Source organism: Rhinolophus sinicus, chromosome 17, assembly GCF_057876585.1.
Source record: "Rhinolophus sinicus isolate RSI-liver-muscle chromosome 17, RSI-T2T, whole genome shotgun sequence".
Taxonomy (NCBI): Eukaryota; Metazoa; Chordata; class Mammalia; order Chiroptera; family Rhinolophidae; genus Rhinolophus; species Rhinolophus sinicus.
The window spans coordinates 47,114,685-47,137,262 of record NC_142517.1 but is presented as its reverse complement, the minus strand read 5'-3'; the positions used below and the strand labels follow the sequence as shown (position 1 = coordinate 47,137,262).

The 22,578-nt window shown below is 39.9% G+C and overlaps 1 long non-coding RNA gene across 1 annotated transcript in view; it reads left to right on the top strand.

The window, feature by feature from the left end:
• Positions 1-16,408: 16,408 nt before the first annotated feature.
• Positions 16,409-22,578, top strand: part of LOC109450251 (uncharacterized) — a 122,093-nt gene continuing 115,923 nt past the window's right edge. Inside the window, exon 1 of the long non-coding RNA XR_016019889.1 lies at positions 16,409-16,612. This is a non-coding gene — a long non-coding RNA (uncharacterized LOC109450251). The remainder of the gene's footprint in view (positions 16,613-22,578) is intronic.

The following is a 22,578-nucleotide window of genomic DNA, read 5'->3' as shown; positions in this document are numbered from 1 at the left end:
GAAGGACAGTCTTTAAAAATTCCTATGGTTGGTGGCAAACTCTCTAGGTTTTTGTTCCACTGAAAATTGTTTGTTTCTCATTGTTTCTGAAAAGACAGTTTTGTTGAATACATAATTTTAAGTTGACAGCTAATTTCTCTCAACACTTTGAAGTTATTATTCTCCTTTCTTTTGTATTTTGGTGTTACTGTTGAGAGTCTAATCATCATTCCTTTTTTTCAGGTTGTTTTTAAAATCTTCTTTTTGTCTTTTGTGGTCTGCAATTTTACAAAAAATTCTGTGTTGTGAATTTCTTTTTATTTGTCTCGCTTGTTATATATTGACTTCCTTTACCTGTGAGTTTATATGTTTCATCAATTCTGGACAATTCTTGGTTATTTTCTCTTCAAATATTGTAGTGCCTCCATTCTCTCTATTTTCTGACTTGATGTATATTAAACTCTTTTATTCTATCTTTCCACATCTTTCAATCTGTCATAATTTCTATCGCCTATTTTCGCTATACAGGATCCTAGATTTTTTCCATATATATATTTCACTTTACTAATTATCTCTTCATTGATTTATAACCTGCAATCTAAGTCATCTGTTAAGTTTTCTTTTTCAACAATATTTTTAATTTCCAAAAGTTCTTTTTGTTTTTATTTTTCAAATCTGCAGGATATTTTTGACAGTCTCCTAATGATTACTCATTTTTGTGAACACATCTTTAATTATTTAAAGTTTATATATAGCAATTTTATATTCTGTGTCTGACAATTTCAAAATATGAATTCCTTGGGGACTTTAATCTGTTTGTGGTTACAGATGACTTGCAGTAGTGGTGTCTTCTTTCCACATGTATTTTCTGATTTTGGTTTTGACTTAATATTTGCTGGCCCTTAATCTGTGGGAATCCTGTGAGAATACAGTGGGGATGGTTTTCTCCAGAAAATATTTTTGCTTTTACTAGGAAACATGGAGACTATTGATCTGGAACATTTTAGTTCCCTTTGAAGATATCAGCTTAATGTGGGACTCTTAGATTCAACTCTTGTACTTGTTTCTAGCCCAAGACTTAGTCTAGCTATTACAGCTCTGATATTGGCTTTTGGCTTTATGCCAGTCCACTTTCCCTTTTTATTACTGCTCATTGTCCTGCATTTTAAATATTTATTTTTGGATAGAATATCTGGAAATTTCCCCTTTTTTCTTGCAAATTTAGAAATGCAATAAAGGATGGCTTATCCAGGATCTTCTTCTTTTGTGGTAGGAGGACCTTTCAGAATATTTAGTCCCTCTTCCTGCCAGAAGCAGAAATTTGAGGCTTTTTTCTAAGTGTTTCTTTAATAAGGTTTAAAATATTTACAATTAATTCTTCAGCAGAATTAAACAAGGTAATTAAGAGAATAAAACTGCCATGATCAAACAATGTTTCTCATAGCTTCAGTTTAATGAACTTCTCATTCACTTTATCTTGTCATGGAATGTAAACTTGCCATGGGAGCCTAGATTTAGAATGTTCAAATGAGCAATTATCTTTTTTTTTTTTAAATAGGTAGAATATATGACTTTTGTTTTGTTTAAGATTTTATTGGGGAAGGGGAACAGGACTTTATTGGGGAACAGTGTGTAATTCCAGGACGTTTTTTCCAAGTCAAGTTGTTGTCCTTTCAATCTTAGTTGTGGAGGGTGCCGTTCAGCTTCAAGTTGTTGTCCTTTCAGTCTTAGTTGTGGAGGGTGCAGCTCAGCTCCAGGTCCAGTTGCCATTGCTAGTTGCAGGGGGCACAGCCCACCATCCCTTGCGGGAGTCAAATCAGCAACTTTGTGGTTGAGAGGACGCATTCCAACCAACTGAGCCATCCGGGAGCTCAGTGGCAGCTCAGCTCAAGGTGCCGTGTTCAATCTTAGTTGCAGGGGGCACTGCCCACCATCCCTTGTGGGACTTGAGGAATCGAACTGGCAACCTTGTGGTTGAGAGCCAGCGCTCCAACCAACTGAGCCATCCGGGAGGCATCTCAGCTCAAGGTGCCATGTTCAATCTTAGTTGCAGGGGGCACTGCCCACCATCCCTTGTGGGACTCGAGGAATCGAACTGGCAACCTTGTGGTTGCGAAGATGTGCTCCAACCAACTGAGCCATCCGGGAGGCATCTCAGCTCAAGGTGCCATGTTCAATCTTAGTTGCAGAGGGTGGAGCCCACCATCCCTTGCGGGACTCGAGGAGTTGAACCAGTAACCTTGTTGTTGAGAGCCCACTGGCCCCTGTGGGAATCGAACCGACAGCCTTTGGAGTTAGGAGCACGGAGCTCCAACCACCTGAGCCACCGGGCTGGCCTGAGCAATTATCTTTTAACCCCAGCACAAGTCATGTGACAATCTGTCAGATTAAAGATTACATATAGAAGAGACTCGCAAAACAAATAGTGGAGTGTGATCATTACTGAGTGAAAGCCAATGAGTCCCATTTCTTAAAAAAGTTAAATAAAACAGCAAAGAAATCAATGGCTTGACATCAATGAGATTAAGTCTTCAAAGCTTTATAAAAATTTTCTCTTAAATCTTCATAAATATCCAGCACGTTCAAAGCTTTTCTGTGAATATAGCTTTCAAGCATAAAGTTAACTAGGTAGAATGTTCATAGGTATTTCTGAATCCTATACTTCAGGTTAAAAAATGGATTGTATAGGCAGAATACCAATGATACATCCTAAACAATAATCTTGGTGAAATCATGAGCCTGATATACCGATTATATTTTCCTACAATATACAATGTATCCTTTGCATATTTCAATTCATAAAACACTATATTAAGGCCAAGAAGAAGTTGTGGTATCAGAACCAGCTTGCTTTCTGAAGTTGCACAAGAGTCTTCACCGGGGGCGGGGGGGGGGGGCTTGTTGGTCTGGAGTGGTTGAAATTCTAGGTAAGGCTCTGAATTGCAGGTGCTATTTCTTGACAAATAAATAAGTCTGGGTGTGCAGAAACTTGATTCCCATTCCCATTTTAAGGCGTCTGTTTAATCTCATAAAATGAAGTTTATATTCGCTCCTTGTCACTAGGTCTCAGTTATGTTCCCAGTACATTACAGAGGCAGGACCAAGTGTTCTCTAAGGTTTCTCCTAGCACTACCGGTCTGGTGCAATATGTGAAGCTTGGGGTACGTGTTGGTATTCACCACAGCCTCCCCTTACTACCACACTAAATACAATACAGTAGCAAAAAGGCAGGACAGGTTTCTCCATCATGGATCTCAACAGGCTCACACAAAGCTTTTATTTTTCTTCTTAAATACTGTTTAATTTATAGATTATTTCATGAAAAAATATCTCAAATCAAACAACTCAGCCATTTTCATCTGTTATTCCTTCTTAGAGAACATTGAGTTACCTCCTTCATGCAGCTATGATAATGTTGGGGATTTCATTCATCCACCTTTAGAATTAAGCCAATACCTGGGAAGATAAAGCAGAAAAAGGGAAAGGAACTGGCACTTTGGCAACAGTACTGGAGCCTCTGGAGCAAGTCTTGCTTCAGGTTTGAGCTGGAATTTTCAGTATTACGAGCCAATGCATCCATCACCTTCACTGTATAAGACAGATATGGGGTTTAGTCACTTGCAGTTAAAAGCATCCTAATGGAAGATCTCCATTTCAAGTACAACTTGAACATATAACTCAGATAAAGGTTCATCATCTCTGAGGGAAACCAAAGTTCTAGGCCACACTTTTTGCTTTAAGAAAACAAACGCTACAAAAATCCAGATTTAGGGGCAGCCAGTTGGCTCAGTTGGTTAGAGCGTGAACTCTGAGCAACAGGGTTGCCGGTTCGATTCCCACATGGGCCAGTGAGCTGCACCCTCCACAACTAGATTGAAGACAACGAGCTGCCTCTGAGCTTCCAAAGGGGCGGCAGGATGGCTCAGTTTTTAGAGCACAAGCTGTCAACAACAAGGTTGCTGGTTCAATTCCCGCATGGGATAGTGGGCAGTGCCCCCTGCAACTAAAGATTGAAAACGGCAACTGGACTTGGAGCTGAGCTGCGCCCTCCACAGCTAGATTGAAGGACAATGACTTGGAGCTGATGGGCCCTGGAGAAACACACTGTCCCCCAATATTCCCCAATAAAATTTATTTTTAAAAAAGTCAGCTAATTTTTTTTAAAAATCCAGATTTATAAAACAATTACTTGCATTTTAAAAAGTTATTTTTTTAATGGGAGCTTCACTCCAAGGTTTCATTATTTAGCCATTTTCACCAGTGAATTCAGAATGTGATTCACCTGCTGTTTACTTTTTTCAGGGACATATCAGTTGTATAAAGTGGAAGCATGCCTGTTCTGTGCTTGTGGGTACTTAAAATGTCATCTCTGTACTCAACTTCTGAGGACTTAGTAGTAGGAAACTTTCTGTGGCAGGTGTCTAAGTTTCCTCCAGGAGTTAGCTTGAAGCTTGCAAAGAGTCTGAGATTTGTAGTTAGATCTGCTGTCAAGCAAACAAGAGTGAATAACTAGGCAGCACATACACTGTTTCTGAACATTTATTTAGGGGAATTCATCAAGATGCGAGCTTATCAGGTGTAATTACTCATCGCATTCTGGAGTGCATAGAGACCCTGGCCCTTGAACGTCAGAATTTATAAGCAGGGTGACCATATGTCCCAATTTGCCCACTTTATGCCATCATAATTACTAACAGCGCCCTCTACCTGTTCCTACTTACAAGCTTCATGGGCTTCATAAGCGCTAGCACATGGAGGCACACAGATCAAAGCAAATTTGTGGAATAGAACAGTATATGAAGGACAGAACCGGTCAGCTTCTAGAAAACAAGGGTAGAGGCAATAGCATTAATTAGGTAGAGAGCTCTTTAATTTATAAATATAAATAAACATGGGATTTATTGTTTGGCAGGATTAAAGGGAGATGATGAATATACTGTTTTGACTTTTGAGATAAAAACAAAGTCTGAAATAAATTTACAAATAAACTCCGTGAGTATAAGCCAATAGCCAGCACTGTGATAGATCAATAATGCAGGTTGCAGCTCCCAGGGCACAGAGTGATTAACTTCCTTTCTGCATCTGCTCACTCATCACACCATTCTTTTCCTTTTTAGCTCACACTTGGCCTCTGTATCCTTCTATGGCAGCCTCCGGGACACGAGATAACACCTATTTGTGGTCCTTGTCGTTTCATCCTATCTACTACTAAATGTCAGAATGGGGGCTAACACAGCTATGGGTTTTGCAGGAAAACATTCTCGCCTTTTATCAGGTGGAAAACTTTGGGAGGAGAGGAGACAAAAGGTTTCATGCATTCATTATTTTCAACAAATATTTATGTTTCCATGGAAGGAAAGAAATGAGATTCAACTCAGATGTTAACGGAAAAGTAACATCCGACCTGATGTTGGGCAAAGGTAAAGAACTACAAGGTTCCCAAACCAGCAGCAGCAACGCGCTCACCTGTTAAGAGAGAAACTGTAGTGCTCACCTTCTTCCACAGAGAGGCACTCGAAGCTCATCACTGAAATGCCCCGTGTTTGCCGTGAGCGAGGGGTTGGAGAACGAGCGCTTACAATCTTTGCTCTATACCTAGGGATGATTAAGTAGGCAAAGTTAAAACTACGTTGGCAGGGCTCTGTGTGAACGAGGCAAAGGTATTTTAATATCAATCCCTATATTACTAGCAACCTAGTCGGAATTAATTCACGTTTAAAAATGTAACCGAAATGTGTTAAATATGAAAACAAGTTTCACTTAAGATCTGTTTTGGTCTCCATTACACAAAAAAGGTTATACATACAATATATGATTATAATTATACAAAAGATGGAGTAATTTGGGGACAGTATAGTTCTCATTTAAAGCTATAGTGTGGATTATCAGAAAACTGTAGTCAGCTGTACTTCAAATGCTCATGCCTTCATTAGCATGGGCAATATAGAATTCAAATTACATCAGTACATCATGGATAAACAGAATTTTAGATAAATATGAATTATGTCCTAACATATATTCAGTATCTTTATCCCTGTGTCTGGGACAAAAGTCTTTCAAGATTTCCAAAGGCCGGATAGCATTTCCAGATCAGCAGTGGATGCAGGTGGGAGATGATGGGAACACAAGCGTATGGGGTAGCCCTTACACTTCACATTATACAGTGAAACCATCAAAGGGGCGACCCTTACTTTTCCTAGTAAATAAAAGAAAAAGACCTTGAAGACCAAAGCCTGGAACGCGGGCGTAAACGCCGCCCGCAGCGCTGACCCGCTTTGGCCGCTGCGAGGCGCGGCGGCCGGGGAGCCCACTGTGCAGGGCCCACGCATTGCCGCTGGCGAGGGGCGCGCGGGGCGCTCTCGCCTCTCCGCCGCTCGCCCGAGCAAACGGAAAGGGCTAATTGGTTTCCAACTGTACAGCGAATTTAAAAGGCAGCATTAAAAGCCCAAGGGAGCCGCAGCCCCGACTGTGGAGCGGACAGAGCGACACGCTTTGAGGGTCCCGGAGGCGAAAGGGGAAAGGGCGGGCCGCCCGGCCGTGGGCAGATGGATGCGGGGCTCCCGCGGCCGGCGCGCGGGGGGCGGCTGCATCCACACCATCCCACTTGGTGTAAGTTTATTCTGGGCCGCCGTGAGCTGGCACAGGAAATATTCAGTCTTTCATGTCCACTGGTGGGTTGCAGTTCTGCACCTCCCGGCGAGCACTGATTAGTCGGTTGAGTTCTGCCGCATTTGAAGTTCACCATTTATTATTAAAGAGAAGTGGCAGTGATTAGTTCTGAGTCCTCAGAGAGCTAAATAAACATTTAGTAAATAAGAACGTTCAGCCATAAAGGAAAGGCTCGAACAGGTCTCTGAAATGTCGGCGAGGGCCTGAGGTGCCTCCCCCAGGCAGGAAGTGGAGTTGCGGGGCTTCGCGCTGGAGGCTGCCATCTGCAGAAGGCGGGTTGGCTGGGGATTTTTGTGTCAGAGCAAAACAGAGAAAACCCCAGTCCTGAGTCAAACTTGGTGGTCTGGGGCTTGAAATGATTTTATAGGCTATGTTTCTTTTATAAAGGCAGAGGTGAATGTCGAGCTTAACTTTGAACCTTCCCTCAAGAGCAACTGAAACAATCAAGTAGCATTTCATTGCTCAAGCAGTTAAGAGGATTGGTTTGTATTGCTTCCAACATTAGGAGGATTTTCTTAGCCCCAGTATGCTCCAAAATATACCCAAATTGTGAACATTAAAAAAAAACATGTTCAGATGGTATATTTAGCAATTAACTTAAAAGGTAGCATTGTTATCAAAACATTCATACTGGTTATTTTAAAAGGTGTTTTCTTAATATTATACTAACACTTTAACTGCAAAAAAATGTAGAATACACATATATCCAAACATCAATATCACGTTAACATTCAGCCCATTTTTGTATCATGTGTTTTTCAGGAACACTTTTTTGGCAAGAATTTTCTAATGACATTAAATACTTTTAGAAAAAATTATCAATTGTTGAATACTAAGGTAGTTTCCAGCTTCTACTATTATAAGTACCACAGTTAACATTCTTGTGCATAAATCTGTTTGCATCTTTCTAATTATTCCTTTAGGGAAAATTCCCAGGTGTGTAACTAACTAAGACAAGGCATATGAAAAATTTTAAACTTCTTAGAGTATCTTGCCAAATTTATAGGATGTAAATTGAAGGCATTTAATAGGTAAAATACCATTTTAATGTGAATTTCGTTGGTTACTAGTCAGGCTTAACATTATACTGAGTTCTTGCAGAGCATGGCCATTTTTTTGCTTATCACCATATACCTGGTGTCTTGTGTAATGGTAGGCACATACTTGGTACTCAATAAATATTCGTTGTTTGAATGAATGAAAGATGAATAAATATTAGCAGGACATTTGAATTTCTAGTTTGTCAGTTGCTTTTTTCATGTTGTTCATTTATTATCGTGATAGCAGTTTTTTTAAAAAAATTTATTTTATTGGGGAACAGTGTGTTTTTCCAGGACCCATCAGCTCCAAGTCAAGTCATTTTCAATCTAGTTGTGGAGGGCGCAGCTCTCTGGCCCATGTGAGAACTGAACCCGCGACCTTGGTGTTATGAGCGCTGCGCTCTAACCAACTGAGCCAACCGGCTGCCCCAGCAGTCTTTTTCTTATTAATTTGTAAACTGTGTTTTACATAATAAGGACTTAACCTTTTGCCACATACAAAGTATGTATGTTTATGTGTGTGTGTTTGAGTAGTTTTTGATCTCCAGAAGTAAAAAGAAATAATTTCATAAGTATTTGTGACACTGTTTGCCACATATACAAATTAATTCGCTCTAAGCTCTGTAATCTAAGATTTGAGGCAGTTTTATGTATTTTATATAGCACATTTTCCTTCTCTTATTTACTAAGTTTCCCTTGCCCTTAGAGTTTTTTTCAGGACATAATGTGTCAATTAAAAAGTTATCACAATCTCAGTCTGACAAACACTAGGCTCAAGACCTCTTGTCATACGAGGGAAAGATCTGTCAACCCCTTAGTTCCAAAACAACAACGCAACAAATGCTTCTTGCTGCTCTTCCATTTGTGGTTTTTCTTTCTTGTTCATTACTATTAAACACATGAATAGAAAAAGGGTCTTTGTTTCTTTAGGATTTTCCGACTATATCTCATTTTAACTGAACATATAATACCCATTGGTATTCTTCCTGGTTATGGTTGAAATGACATAATGTTAGGGACATGGGATGGGAATGGGGTGCAACTATTCCAAGTAGTAATGATTTACAAGTTCAGGAGCATGGGCCGGCCCGGTGGCTCAAGCGGTTAGAGCTCCATGCTCCTAACTCCGAAGGCTGCCGGTTCGATTCCCACATGGGCCAGTGGGCTCTCAACCACAAGGTTGCCGGTTCAACTCCCGCAAGGGATGGTGGGCTGCACCCCCTGCAACTAGCATCAGCAACTTGACCTGGAGCTGAGCTGCGCCCTCCAAAACTAAGACTGAAAGGACAACAACTTGAAGCTGAACGGCACCCTCCACAACTAAGATTGAAAGGACAGCAATTTGACTTGGAAAAAAAAGTCCTGGAAGTACACACTGTTCTCCAATAAAGTCCTGTTCCCCTTCCCTAACACAAGCTTTAAAAAAAAAAAAAAAAGTTCAGGAGTATGGATGTTTAATGGGGAGAAAGATTAAGCCTTACATTTCTTTATGTAAGTATTCCTAGAAATAAAAGCATGATATATTATAAAAGGCAAAAACTGGTCTAAGTCACAAAAGCTGAGAAGATTCCACATCCCATGTACTTTTATAAGGTTAGGCTTGAGGCTTAGAGATGGGAAAAGAGCTTTATTGGAGTAGATCTTTCTTTCTTTTTACATCAACACTGGTTTGGGTTACCTGCAGCTCTACTTGATTTTGTCGTTACTCTAGACCTACGTGTTCTGACAATTACATTCACGAACTCATCCTAGAAAAAGTGCTACATACATCATTGCTGAATATCACTACAGTCACCTTCGAAGTACTCCCCTTGGGAAGCTATGCACCGTCACCAATGCCTAGTCCACCCTTCAAAGCTATTTTGGGACTCTTTTTTCTGGGATGGCCATCAGAGCTGTCGTCGTATTACACGTCATGTCCTGAATGTCATCAAAATGTCTTCCTTTCAATATTTCCTTTGTCTTCCTTTCAATATTTTGTTTCTCTTCAGGTAAAGAAAGAAGTCATTGGGGGCCAGATCAGGTGAGTAGGGAGGATGTTCCAATACAATTATTTGTTTACTGGCTAAAAACTCCCTCACAGACAGTGCTGTGTGAGCTAGTGCATTGTCATGATGCAACAGCCATGAATTGTTGGCGAAAAGTTCAGGTTGTCTAACTTTTTCATGCAGCCTTTTCAGCACTTCCAAATAGTCAACTTGGTTAACTGTTTGTCCAGCTGGTATAAATTCATAATGAATACTTCCTCTGATGTCAAGAAAAGGATAGTAACATCATTGAAACGAGTTCATGAATTTAAGTGTCAGACCTCACAGAACAATCTATCTGGGACACTGAAGGCCTGAACTTGAAAAACCTCTCAACCTCACACTAGTTCTTACAGCTTCTACTGAGAAGTGATATACATTGTGTGAAATTATTTAAAAATAAAGTTATTAAATTTAATAAGCATTTAACAGTTCTGGGTTACTTGTTTGACTTTTGCAGATGTTGAGGGAGATAGCCTTTCCCAGTGAAAGAAACAGTGAAGGAAAGCCAGCTTAGTCAGATTCTGAGTGGTTTACCACTCCTTGTCCTTCAAGGCCCATTGAGTTTCTGGAGTCCTCTTGGATAACTCATCAACACTGACATGCTTCTTTCTGCCTACCTTTCATTCATCTGCTTATTCCATAAATATTTATTGAAGCCAAGTACAGGTAGTGGACAATACAGGCATGGTTGGTGCTTTCATGGAGTTGACTTTGCAGCAGAGGAAACAGACAATAAATAAGGACACAACTAAATAGGACAATTTTAGATGGTGAAAAGTGCTGTAAAGAAAACGCAAGCCAGAGAGTGTCACATGTGTGGTAAGGTGCTGGCTGATGCTCTATGAGTAGGGAAGGTCTTTCTCACAGAGAACTTGAGATCTTACTGAAAATAAGGAGCCAACTGGATCAGGGGAGGGACTAAGTTTTGTATATTGATTTCGTATCCTGCAACTTGACTGAATTTATTAGTTCTAACAATTTTTTGGTGGAATCTTTAGGGTTTTCTATATATAATATCATTTCATATGCAAAGAGAGACCATTTTACTTCTTCCTTTCTGATTTCAATGCCTTTTCTTTCTTTTTCTTGACTAATTGCTCGGGCTATGACTTCCTGTACTATGTTGAATAAAAGTGGTGCGAGTGGGCATCCTTGTCTTGTTTCTTAGGGGAAACGTTTTCAGTTTTTAATCACTGAGTATGATGTTAGCTGTCGGCTTGTCATATATGGCCTTTATTACGTTGAATTTGTTCCTTCTATACTTAGTTTGTTGACAGTTTTTACATGAAAATAAGTTTGAATTTTGTCAAATGCTTTTTTTTCATCTATTGAGATGGTCATATATAATTGTTAGCCTTCAGTTTGGTAATGTGGTCTATTACATTTATTGACTTATGGATGTTGAACCATCCTTGCATCTCTGGAATAAATCCAACTTGATCATGGTATATGATACTTTTAATATACTGTTGAATTTGGTTTGCTAATGCTTTGTTGAGAATTTTTGCATCTATATTCATCAGGGATATTGGTCTGTAATTTTCTTTTCTTGTAGTGTGCTTGTTTGGCTTGGGTATCAGGGTAATGCTGGGCTCATAAAATGAGTTTGGAGGCGTTCTTTTCTATTTTTTGGAAAAGTTTGAGAAGGATTGATATTAATTTTTCTTTAAATGTTTAGTAGAATTCACCAGTGAAGCCATCTGGTCCTGGACTTTTATTTGTTAGGAGGTTTTTGATTACTGATTCAAATCTGTTCAGATTTTCTATTTCTTTATGATTCAATTTTGTTAGGTCCTAGTTTCTAGGAATTTTCTAGATTATCTAAATTATTGTGTGTATTTGTCCCTAGCAATTGCTTATGATCCTTAGTATTTCTGTGTTATCAGTTGTAATGTCTCCTCTATCATTTTTGAGTTTTGTTTATTTGAGTCTTCTCTCTTTTTTCCTGTTAGTCTAGCTACAGGTTTGCCAATTTTATTTATCTTTAATAAAAGCTCTTAGTTTTATCAATTTTTTCTTTTGTCTTTTGAGTCTCTATTTCATTTACATCCACTCTCATCTTTATTTTCTTCCTTCTACTAGCTTTGGGAATAGTTTGTTCTTTTTCTAGTTCTTTTGTTTCTTTATTTTCCTTGACTGTCTGTGTTGGTTTTTGTAATAAAACAACCACCTCTCCCAGTTTTGACAGAATGGTCTCATGAAGGAGACAAATCTCGTCAATCAGCTCAGCCCAAGCTCCTGGTTGTCTCTCAAACTTTTGTGATTGTCCTAGTTGCCATCTTTGTTCTTTGTGGCAGCCAATATTTGAGGGTGTGCCAAGACCTGTCAGTGTCCCAAAGGGGAGGATCCTAGTCAGCACCTAGATGGAGGCTGATGAGAAGCCAGACACTTAGACAACAGCTGCGAAACTATGCAGTTAAGCCCCTTCCAGGGAAAAATTGGGAGATGGGAATTTTTGCCTACTCTCTCTGATCTGAGTCCTGGAGGGATAAAAGTGGTGAGCACTTATGTTCCTGTTAAGAACGGCTTCTTTGTTTGCTATACTCCTATGGGTTTCAAGGACCCAAGCCCCACTGGCTTTCAGAGGTAGATATTTTGAGGCCCATCCCTTGGATGGGATCCTTAGAAGACAGGATACTACCCTTTGCTCCCCAGGAAGAAGCTGGCAGTTGGGGGTTCCCTCCTGATTATATGCTGTGTGGAGGATGAGGTTTATGGCAAGAGTCATATGGCAAGGTTTCTGTTTCAGCTTTTCCTACCTGTTTAGATGTGGGTATTTTCTCATTTACCCTATGGATAGGAGGCACTCAGTTACTTTCTGGAATTCTGTCAGAGGGAATTACTCTGTGTTAGCTGTGCATTTGGTGTGTCCATGGGAGAAGGGAGGTTCTAGGAGCCCCTGAAGTTGCCATCTTGGTCCCTCCCTCGAAGTGGTATTTTCTTAACATTCATTCACCACAATGAATATTTTCTCCTTCTTGAATCTAGTCATTGTTACATATTTAATATAGTAATTGAATGGTTGGTGGTCTTTTATAGTTACATGGAGACAGAATAGTCGGTTCATCTTGTGAATTTTTCTTCACTCTTCAGTAGGAATGATTAATCACTGCCTTTAAACCAACTACCCATTTTGCTAAGTTCCTACTTAGTGCTGTCAGAGAGCTCAATAAAGAAAGCATATCTTTAGTTGACACAGTATAAATAGCCTTCATTTTTGTATATTCTATTTATGGTTGTAATTCTGGAGTCTCCTAATTCATCAGCCCTAACCACGGAGGTGCTTGGGTACGTCCTAAGATGTTCACAGTAATTACTCATGGTATTCTGTGCCAGCTTACACTAGGTGAATGCCAAGATGGGAGAAGCTGCTGCTTTGGAAGGGGAGGCAAGAAAGAAGTTAGGGGATTGTGGCAGTTGCTAGCAGAGTGAAGGGATGCAGTCAAATAGAAATTCAGAATCAGAAATTGGTGGTCCCTATTCTGGTTGGCTTTGAGTAGATGTCTGCTTTGGATTATGAGAGAAAAAAGAATATTTCACTTCTTGTCTATCTTACCCCTGTAATAATGAAGAGCACAGACTTTGGTGTCAGAGAGAACTGTGTTCCAATCAGGGCTTTGCCATTTACTGTGGGAACTTGAACAAATTTTTTAAACTCGTTAAGCCTCAATTTCCAAAGCAGCAATATGGGGATAATCAGCTAATATAGACTGACTATTTGTATTCCCCTAAAATTCATATATTGAAACCTACTTCCCAAGTGATGGTCTTTGGAAGTGTGGGCCTTTGTGAGGTAGCTAGGTCATAGGGTGGAACCCTCCTGAATGTGATTTGTTACCTTATAGAAGTGTTCCCAGAGAGCTCCTTCTGACCTTCTGCAGTGTGTGGACACAGTGAGAAGATGATGTCTATAAATCAGGAAGCAGCCTCTCACCAGACACCAATCTGTGCCTTGATCTTGGGCTTCTGAGTCTAGACTGTGAGAAATAAATTTCTGTCTATATTTTTGTTATAGCAGCTGAACAGACGAAGACAATATTTCATAGTACTCCTTTGACAATTAAATGAGATCATACATATGAAGTTTTTGGAATATTATAAATGCTCAGTAAATGTTAATGGGTGTTATTAGCAACACTTTGTTATTATAGTAGTGATTCCTATTCATTATAACAAAAGGAAAGAAAATTATATATAATTCCATCACACAGAAATAAACAGATATCTACTTCCAATCATTTTCACAAAATTTAATTTAATATATGGTGTCTATTACAACTTTGTATGTCATTATATGATCTTCTAAAGTATTATCATGACTAGATGAATAAAACTCCATCATATAGGTATACTGTACTATAATTTATCCTACCAAGCCCCTTTTGTTTGACTTTTATAATTGTTCCCAATTTTTTTACTATTGCAGAAAGTGCTACAATAAACATTTTTATACAAACTTTCCTTTCACATATCCATGATAATTTCTTTGGCTCAATTACAAAAGTGTAGTTGTTGCATTGAATAATGCTTATGGTTTTAGGGTTTGCATTCTAACTGTCCAATTAGCCACCAGAAAATTGTTGAAACTGGTATTTTTATCAGCAGAATATGAGAGTAACTGTTGCCCTGTACTCTCACCAAAGGCATTAGCTCTTAAAACACATTTTTCATTCATTCCCGTAATACTTTTTGACAGCCTATGTAGACCAGGCACTATTCTAGGCATGATGGTACAGCAGTGAATAAAACAGACAAAAATCTCCTTGCTCTCAAAAAACTAACATAGAGTGTGTTAGATGACGTAGGTGCTATGGAGGAAAATAAAGCAGGGCAAGAAGATACAGTGTCTGGTTTATGACGTGGGGAAGGTGCAACTTCATATAGGCATCGGGAAGGCCTCACTGAGAAACTGAATTTGGGCAAAGAACTGAAGGATGTGAGAAAGTGGGCCTTGAGGCTCTCTACGGAGTGAGCTTTTCAGGCAGAGGGAAGAGCAAGTGCAAACATCTTGAGGCAGAAGCATTCTTGGCATGTTTAAGAAATAGCTACGAGACCAGTATAGCTGGAGTGTGATGCATAAAGAGGAGAAGAGAAGGTGATGAAGTCAGAGAGATAACTGGGGCTCAGCTCATGTAGGGAATAGTACACGATTTCTAAGATTCTGACTGTCACTCTACATGAGATGAGTCATTGCAGGGTTTTGAATAGAGAAGAGGCATCATCTAACTTAAATTTCAAAGGATTACTCTGGCTGCTGTGTGGAGAATAGATTGAAGGGGGGCAAGGGTGGAAGTACTAGGGAGGCTGGTTAGAAGGCTATTGCATAGTTTAGAAGATGGGAAATTGTGGCTTAGCCTAGGGGGGTAGCAGTATGGTTGGTGAAAAGTCCAAAAGTAGGTGCAGTGAAATGACAGATTTGCTGATGAGGAAGGGAGAAGTCCGGTTTTGACTTGAGCAGCTGAAAGGATGGAGTTACCATCCACTAAGACGAGGAAGACTCCTAGCTACTTCTTAAATGTGCCAAGCTGTGGGGAACATTAGGAGTACAGTTGGGACATGTCATCATTTTTTTTTCTTTTTCTTTTTCTAAATTATTTTTTTACTTTTCAATAACGGTTGACATATTAGTTTTAGGTATACAACATAGTAATTAGACATTTATATAACTTATAAAGTGATCACCCTGATAAGTCTAGTACCTATCTGACACCATACTTAATTATTAAAATATTATTGACTATATTTCCTATGCTGTACTTTATGTCCAATGACTATTTTTATAATTGGCAATTTGTGTTTCTTAATCCCTTCATCTTTTTCATCCATCAGGCAACCATCAGTTTGTTCTTTGTATCTGTGGGTTTGTTTCTTTTTTGTTTGTTCATTTATTTTGTTTTCTAGATTCCACAAATAAGTGAAATAATATGGTATTTGTCTTTTTCTGTCTGACTTATTTCTCTTAGCATATCCTCTAGGTCCAGCCATGTTTTCGCAAATGACAAGACTTTATTCTTTATATTGCTGAGTAATATTCCATTGTATAAATGTACCACATTGTCTTTATCCATTTGTCTATTTATGAGCACTTAGGTTGCTTCCATATCTTAGATATTGCAAATAGTGCTGCAGTGCGCATAGGGATGCATATATCCTTTTGGTGTTTTGGATTTCTTCGGATAAGTACCCAGAAGTTTAATTGCTAGGTGATCTGGTAGTTCGATTTTTTTTTTTTAAATTTTATTAGTTTCAGGTGCACAAGACAAAGCAATACTTACACATTTATCATTTATATCCCTCACACTGTGTGAACCCTCCTCCCCCCATCCACTATCCGGGACATGTCATCTTTGAGATGCCGCTTAGACATCCACATGGAGGTGATATATGGGGAGCTGAATGCATGAATCAAGTTCAATGTAGAGGTTTAGGGAGGTGAGTAGGTGAGGGTTAGGGAGAATTTTCTTTTTATGATGTGATAAATTACAGTTGACCCTTGAACAACACAGGTTTGAGCTGTGCTGGTCCACTCACAGGCAGATGTTTTTTCAATAAATACAGCTGACCCTTCAAATCTGTGAGTTTCGCAGCCGTGAATTCAACCAACCCTGGATTGAGAACAGTAGTTTTGCTTTCTCAGCTGTGGATTCCCTGCCTGGGGATTGAAAATACTGTTTTCACCTGCAGTTGGTTCAATCTGCGGATGCGCAGTTGCCGATTGACGAAATCAAGAGTTATACCCCGATGTTCGATTGTGCGCCTGCGTGGAGGTGGGGCCCGGAACCCCAGCGCTCAGGAGTCAACTGTATGGTGTACGATTGTTGACCGGATGATTCAGTAGAAAAGGAGACACTGGTGATGCCGGAGAGAAGAGAATCATGGGAGCAATGCCATAAGGTAGGGAAGAAGGAATGGGATCTAGAAGACAAGTAAGTGGAAGGGTCGCTTTTAGATAGGAACGGAAACCATTCACCTGGAGTAACAGGAAGAAAGGCAGAATGGGAGGGTGTGGATGCAGGTATGTGAGTAGATGTGGTGGCGGAGCTTTGTGGAAATTCTGTTTAATTTGCTTCTATTTTTCTCAGTGAAATAAGAAGTAAGATGATCAATTAAAAATAAAGGGGCTGACGTAGACCCACTGAGCTGTGTTGAAAGCACATCATGCTTGTGGCCGTGTGGGGGGTGGGCTGGGTGAGGCAACGCCCAGGAGAAGACACCGTTGCAGTCATTTGCAGCCAGAAATGCTGAGGACGTGGGTAGGGCGGGGGTGCTAGACATGGAGAGAATGCATCAGTCCAGGTATGTTCAGAGCTAGGACGTGCCGACTTGGTGATGGATTTGGATGAATGTGAGGGAAAGGGGAGGAGCAATCATAACACTGCTTTGAAAAGCATCCTAAAAAGGCAGTAAATTACAATTGTTTTAGCTACATCGAAATGAAGGCCTGGGAGCCGTTACCATCTTGGCTCACATAACTGGGCACACTATAGCTCTTATCTAAACCCCCCTTCTAACATTGTGGTTATCTTTTATTTTTAACAGAATGGTTAAAAAACAGCACACATGATTTAGAGAAGTTCTTGGCAGTCATTGGGCTCTGAGTGGGTATAATACATCTTCATTTTGCAGATGAAGAGACTGAGACCCAGAAAGGTCAACAGAGTTAGTTACAAATGTTGGGGATAAAAATCAAACAAAAACCTCTTCATTAATTTAGAATGATGACAAGCACTTTACGTATTAGATTGCAGATCATTACTACATGCTTTTTTGTTTTGTATAATGCTTAGGACAGAATCTAATGCAAATAGATAAGAAATGTATTTGTCAATGAGTCTGTATAATGCATTAATTGCCACAGATTGTTTAAACAAACACAAAATCCTTCTAAATATGTGTAAAGGGACTTACAATATTAACAGTCCCTTACATTAGGGTTCTGAGTCTCCAGCTTTTCCTGGAAGCAAGAGAAATGGGGACTTAGGTGTCCCACAGGTAAAATACTCTTCATTAGATAAAAACGTGAAACTGAGTATTTGGCATATCCTGAATCTCGTTTTTAGCCAAAAAATAAAAAAGTAGACAATAACTTCAAAACACTGATGCTTTTAAAATTTTACGTTGGATCTTCATTTTTTTTAGGTTTATACCTAACTCATAAGAGTGTTTGACGCTGGGGTTTCGTTACTATGTTTTAAAAAAACTTTTGCTATGCCAGTCAACCTTGTTCCTGGAATGTGGTAGTTTCCCCTAAAAAGCAATGGTGGCAAAGCACTACGGTGCAGTGTAGGTCATACTGTTTTACTCATTCCTTTAGAACTTATTCCTTTGTTGTTGATTTAAAAACTATATACCTATTTAGCAAGCAATGTCTAAATGTCCAGATTGTTTCTAGAAAGGCATTGTGTTTCTAACTTGAACATCAGCTTTTTGAGGGCAGGAAAGATTCTCTATTTCGGAGCGTGCTTGACACAGCATCTGGTGTAATACATAGTAGCTATTCCTGCATGTTCCTTGAATATCCTTAAACCTCGGTATCTTTTCGTTTAGTTGGTAGATTTAAAAAAGTCACGTTTCCCTCTGTGTACAAACATGCATGTGCAGAACCCCATTGTCTTTGGATTCATCTACCTCTGACAATTAACTGTCTAATTAATTAATCATCTGATAATTAAAATGACCTCCTTTCGGCTGATATTGGATCCCAAGAAAGGTTCAAAAGAAACTTGACACATCATGTTGTGTCATGTTCCATTGTGGGACACCCCTGCTGTTTCTCACATTATGTCATATCTGATCACATGGTGCCACTGTTAAGTTGAACAAGAAAGAGTGACATACCAGGAAAAATCCAGTGCATTAGATTTATATAAAGTCATCCATCCTTCACTCTTTCAAATGGTATAGTCACTAGGTGAAATTGGCAAATTTAGCATCTTTTAACCGGCAGCATATCTAGAGCTGCTATTCAGCAAGTCAGTACATACGCTGGACTTTCTCTCAATTTTGGTTAAGTCACTTTGGGCAACATATGGGCTTAGGTGGCTTACAGTTTTTGCATGATTCTGTACTTTTGTCTATTGAATTCTTAAGGCAGCATTGGTTCTCACAGTGGAAAACATTTAGAACACAGGTCTTTTTATTGGATTTGGGACACACCATTTCTCTTGCTCTGTCTCCAAAACAATGAACTGCAGTGAAAACTGCAGGAAAATCCAAAGTTCATAGGCTTCATTTGGCACTCTGTATTCATAGCAGCCTCAGTTATGGCAGTATTGCCTTTATATTTATGAAGATATTTTGGGTTCCAGGATGGTGTACTGATTTCCAAAATGAAACGAGGATTCTGTGGCCTGTGGCATACAGTGAGTCCATAGAAATAGAATATATTTTAACATTGTGTGTTAAACATTTTAATGTTCAGCATGCTTGAGCCTTAGCTCAAAACTCTTAATTTCACTTACTGTGATTAGTGTATTATGTTATTACAGAGTAATATGGAATTTGGGGAGAACTTACTCAGTAAAAGTGACCTATGGCTGACACACTGTATCTTTAATAAGCTACAGAGGACATGGGTCTCTTCTCAAAGGGGATATTGGCTTTCTGTATATAATTAATAACAAGAAAACTGTATCCTGACTTTAAGGTCTGCAGTAGCATCCTGGAACAAAAAGGGCCATAAATTAACATCAATTATGTATTAAAGTTCCAATTAACCTGGCTGACACTGATATACTTTAACAAGGCACATTTAGATAAAAGAAAAAAACTCTCTAATTACTTGGAACGGGACCTTATGACCCATTCTGCTCTTTTATCCCAATTCCAACCTAATGAAGAATGAAGTGAGAGGGAGAAAGTTCCACACAAGGTGACAATGCAGCACCAGAAGATACCCCTGGGATACCGTTTTACTATCAAATACTCTCCACCATGAGTATTTTATTGTACCTTTATTCTTACAAACAAATGTACCAGTGAAGAAGAAGGGTATTTTAAGGTTGAAAATCGTGGCATCCTTTGAGATTTCTCACTAGAACTGGTTGGACATATTATAAACATTTAATGGGTGTGGGGACAGAGCCCCAGAGAGCAGTTTCCAGGCTCTCGGCCTCACATGGAGGGATGCTGGCTCCGGTAGTAGATGGCCATCAGCTGTGGCTAGTTGGCCGTCAGCTGTAACCATTGAGTCATTGGCCACTAATATAACTGCTGCGGCTACCTTGGGGAGTCGAGGAGAGTCGAGGAGAGTAGAGGGAAGTCAGAGAGTCTGTCGGTTGGCAGAAAAGCGGACAGTAGGTCGCACGTTGTATGAATCCAGCCTCCAGTGAGACTATAGTGGTATGACTCCCCTACCTATGGCTCTGTGGGTGTTCCTTTTTGGCCTAGACACATCCTGTTTTTGTGTGGAGAGCGGGAGCAGAGACCCCACAGGCCACCCTGCGTGACAATGGGAATCCCCTATTGTGCCTGCACCTGCTTTAGATCCATTCTGTAGGAAAGAAGCTCATTGGTCATGATTCTGTCTGCATTGCTCACTCTCCCTGCCCACCTCCCCTCCCCCACCCACCCCATTTTTGGACAGCCTTCCTATTTTCTGTTTGAGTTGGGAAGATCATTCTTGTCCCTGGTCCCCATCTGTACTCCAGGTGGCACTTTGGATTTTATTCATCTTCTGTCCACTGACTGGGCATTTCACCCACCTGGTTCTTTAGGTCTTCGTGTCCTCCTGGTGTTCCTTGGGCACTTAGCTTCATCCACAACTGCATATGCCTATGTACCTCCTATGCTGCACATTATATGCATTGAAGTGTTTCTTCACCTGCAGACACAGAAATAGCAGATGAAGATGTTCATGGAATGGGTGGGAGAGAAAATGTTGATTCTGGGTGACTGAAAGAGTGAAAGCAAGACAGATCCCAGTAGTCGAGGAGACAGAGGAGGGCAGGACATGCAGAATAAAATAAGAAGTTATTTGTTTTCATTGCACTTCTGTCTTTCTGTGGATCACTATCAAATATTATCGTTTACTTTCATGCAGTGATCTCCCATTAGACTAGCTGCTCATTTCTTGACGTAGTTCTGGAGGCTATGCATTCACTCACCCTCCATGGTAGATGGAGGAGCCTTTTGTCTCACTTTAATCAGGCTTCCCTGTTTAGCCCCGCCTCTCCCCAACCAAATAGCACAAGACATAAATAATTTCTTCAAGGCTCTTCCTTGTCTACATCCAAAATGAGACTAACTTTTTATAGACACGAACTCAGCTTTTAGCCAAATATGAAATTTAAAAAATCAAGAGATGCATCTAAATAAAGCAGCATTTCTACTTATATATTTGAATAAATATATCCAAGTTCTTTCAGGGCCACAGATATGTGTGAATAGATACTTAGATCTATCTAAGTACTAAGTAAGTATCTAGAACAGATGCTTATTAATAGAAATGGAAGTAGATATATAGAAATTAAATGTTGGCAACATATGTAGCCAATGAAATTATCTCCAAATCTAAATCTTACCACATCTTTTTCTTGGCAAAGGAAAGAGAGAGTAAAAGCATGTGATGTGTAGGATGTTAGTCCAGCTTGGAGGCTGTGATCTGAGGTTAATTGGTTTGAGCTGAGGCTGGTGGGGGAAGGGCAGCCCCCCTGCAGCCAAGTAAGGAAGGCCCAAGGAAAGATTTTGAAAGCTGACTTTCTGCCCCTATCCATTTGCCTGTGTTTCAGGCCCAGGGCTTCCAATAGTTTTCTTTTTCCCAGCTTTGTGTTTTTCTGATCTGTGACAACCCGTCTCTGTCCTTTGGTTACCCCACTTAATACATCTTTAGCTGCTTCATTAAAAAAAAATCTTAGTTCGAGGATAAACAGAAAAGTCTTACAAGCTTCCAAACAAAGGAGTTATGTAAAAATGTAAAAAGAGTCAGACAGGCCTTGTTCTTTTCTTTGAAATGTGGAATATGGCATCTATAGAAGATTGAGATAAGATTATTGTCATCTAATTCATACGAGAGGAAAAAGAAACAAACCTGTGAACCTTTGCCCCAAACACTGGTGCAGGCCACCCAGATCTTGCCCCTGGATTACTGCAATAGCCGACTCATGAGTCTGTTCTCCACACAACAGCCAGAAGGAACCTTTTCAAAGACTGGTCAGATGGCATCACTTCTGTGCTTAAACCCCCGTAGTGGTTCTCATCTCAGCGGCTCTCCCCTTCCTTCTCTCATTTGCGACTCCTCTCCCCTTGCTCACAGCTCACCAACCACAGTGGCCTTCTTGCTCTTGGCCTTGCTGGAGAGTCACTTGCCGGACTCCCATGTGGCGTCCTCCCTGCCTTCAGGTCTTTGTTTAATTCTTGTCTTACCAAGGAAGCCTTTTCTAACTCCCTGTATTTTAATAAAATAGCAATTCCCCCTCCCTGGTCATTCTCTATCTCCTTTCTGTGTTTTACTTCCTATGGAGCACTTATTGCTATCTGCTTTCCTGTGTATTTGTTTATTGTATCTTTTCTCCCACCAGAAGATGAGTGCCGTGAGGACAAAGGATTTGTGTGTTTCCTGTTACCTCCTAGAACTGGCCCTTATGATCATTCACCATTTGTCCAATGAAGGGAGAAGGTCCTATGTGTAGCCAAGATAATTCTCCTTCATGGAAAAAAAAAAAAAAGGATGCTGATATTCAGGGACTCAGAGACTAGACTACCCGCAAACATAAATTCATTAACTTCTTGAGAGAGACCTTGGAATCACCTAGAATGCTTGTTAAAAAAGGATAGATTCTTAGGCTTCAACTCAGATCAATGGAATCAGGATTTCTTGAGGAAAGACCTGGAATATGAATAGTTCAAAATGTTAAAGTGAG